Raw genomic sequence first — 2,500 nt, forward strand, 5'->3', positions numbered from 1 at the left:
GAGCTCCCCCCCCCCCCCGAGGCGCAAAAGGGCGGGAGGCCTACGGCACCCGGGATTCCCAGGCGGTCTCCCATCCAGGTACTAGCCGGGCCCGGGACTGCTTAGCTTCCGAGATCGGACGGGATCGGGCGCGATCAGCCCGGTCTGGCCGTAGGCGGCGGGGAAAGGTAAGGCGGGGGTCCGCAGAGGCTCGCAGGGGGTGGACACGGTGCCTGGAAGTCCCCTCTGGAAGGCACGGGGTTGAGACGGTGCCCGCAAGTCCCGATGGCGAGGCCAGGGGCGGGCGGACCTGGGGAGCGAGCGGAAAAGCCCATCGGCATCCATGGGGTTGACCTGGGGAGCCTAAATGCCCCTAGGAATACGTGGGGTGGAGCTGGGGAGCGGAAAAGCCCCTAGGAATACTTGGGGTGGAGCTGGGGAGCGAAAATCCCCATAGGAATACATGGGGTGGAGCTGGGGAGCGAAAAAGCCCCTAGGAATACATGGGGTTGACCTGGGGACCGAGAAAGCCCATAGGAACACATGGGGTTGACCTGGGGACCGAAAAAGCCCATAGCAACACATGGGGCTGACCTGGGGACCGAAAGAGCCCATCGGCATCCATGGGGGGGAGCTGGGGAGCGGAAAAGCCCCTAGGAATACATGGGGTGGAGCTGGGGAGCGAAAAAACCCCTAGGAATACTTGGGGGGGAGCTGGGGAGCGAAAAAGCCCTTAGGAATACATGGGGGGGGAGCTGGGGAGCGGAAAAGCCCCTAGGAATACATGGGGGGGAGCTGGGGAGCGAAAAAGCCCCTAGGAATACTTGGGGTGGAGCTGGGGACCGAAAAAGCCCTTAGGAATACATGGGGTGGAGCTGGGGAGCGAAAAAGCCCCTAGGAATACTTGGGGTTGAGCTGGGGACTGAAAATCCCCATAGGAATAAATGGGGTTGACCTGGGGAGCGGAAAAGCCCCTAGGAATACTTGGGGTGGAGCTGGGGACCGAAAAAGCCCATAGGCATCCATGGGGTTGACCTGGGGAGCGAAAATCCCCATAGGCATCCATGGGGTTGACCTGGGGAGCGAAAATCCCCATAGGCATACGTGGGGTTGACCTGGTGCCCGCCCCCCCCACGGAAGTCCGTATGAGGTTTTTGAAACGGGCCTTGCCCGGGCCTTCGATCCAGGAGGGCGGACACTTTCGGCGGTTCGTCCCGGTGGCTGGGCCGGGTGCCGCATCTACAATATAGCCAAGAAACGTTCGCGGAGATTTTCGAGAACACGTTTTTAAGGACCCTCAATGCCCATGTTCGGTTCCAGAAAGCCGGTCAGAGGGATCTTCGGGGCAGAACCCTGCCGTGTTGAGGGGCCAAACCCGAGTTTGGAGCCAGGTCAACGGGGAAAACCGGAAAAGGGCCGGAGAAGGCGGTCAGGCCGGGCGAGAGTTCCAGGAGCTCGGCCACAATTCCGATTTCGTCCCGGTCAAGGGCTCCGTGGAAGGGCAGCCCGGGGGCGGGTCCAAGGGCCCCGGCAGGGACCCGGGCCTCCGGGGTCGGAGCCCAGGCACCCCGCCGAGGGGTGGTCGTCCCGGGCCAAGGCGGCGGGAGCCCGGGCAGGACTCCGCGGGGCAGGCCGGGCGGGAGTTCCAGGAGCCCGGCCGCGATTCCGACTTCTCCCCGGTGCCCTGCCCGGAGGCCGGGCAGGTCCGGGGGCCTTCGGCGCGGGCGGCGGGCTGCTCCCGCGGGGGAGACGAGCCGTGCTGGGCCCCGGGAGGGAGGCCCGGGGTCGACCTGGCGCCGGGGCTCCGGCCCTGGAAGTCCCGATGAGGTTTTTCAAACGGCCCGTGCCCGGGCCTTCGCTCCAGGAGGGCGGACACTTTCGGCGGTTGCCCCCGGTGGCTGGGCCGGGTGCCGCATCTACAATATTGCCAGGAAAGGTCCGCGGAGATTTTCGGGGACACGGTTTTCGGGACCCTAGTTGCCCATCTTGGGTTCCAGGAGGTCGGGCAGGGGTACCTCCGGGACCGGACCGTGCTGCAGGAGGGGCTCAACCCCGGGTTTGGCTCCATGTCGACTGGAGCTCCGGCCCAGGGGCGGGCCGGGCGAGAGTTCCAGGAGCCCGGCCGCGATTCCGGCTTCTCCCCGGTGCCCTGCCCGGAGGCCGGGCAGGTCCGGGGGCCTTCGGCGCGGGCGGCGGGCTGCTCCCGCGGGGGAGACGAGCCTCTCTGGGGCCCGGGAGGTTGGCCCTGGGTCGACCTGGCGCCGGGGCTCGGGCTCCGGAAGTCCGTATGAGGTTTTTCAAACGGGCCTTGCCCGGGCCTTCGCTCCAGGAGGGCGGACACTTTCGGCGGTTGCCCCCGGCGGCTGGGCCGGGTGCCGCATCTACAATATTGCCAGGAAAGGTTCGCGGAGATTTTCGAGGACACGGGTTTCGGGACCCTAGATGCCCATCTTGGGTTCCAGGAGCTCGGACGGAGGAACCTCCGGGGCCGGACCGTTCCGAAGGAGGGGGTCAAAACCGA

General features: G+C 66.2%; 1 non-coding gene across 1 annotated transcript; it reads right to left on the minus strand.

Moving 5' to 3' along the window:
• Positions 1-37: 37 nt before the first annotated feature.
• Positions 38-156, minus strand: LOC132247472 (5S ribosomal RNA). Its single transcript, XR_009458767.1, has one exon. It is a non-coding gene; the product is annotated as a 5S ribosomal RNA (ribosomal RNA).
• Between the last annotated feature and the right edge of the window lie 2,344 nt (positions 157-2,500).

This window comes from Alligator mississippiensis, unplaced genomic scaffold, assembly GCF_030867095.1.
Source record: "Alligator mississippiensis isolate rAllMis1 unplaced genomic scaffold, rAllMis1 scaffold_40, whole genome shotgun sequence".
In the NCBI taxonomy this organism is placed as follows: Eukaryota; Metazoa; Chordata; order Crocodylia; family Alligatoridae; genus Alligator; species Alligator mississippiensis.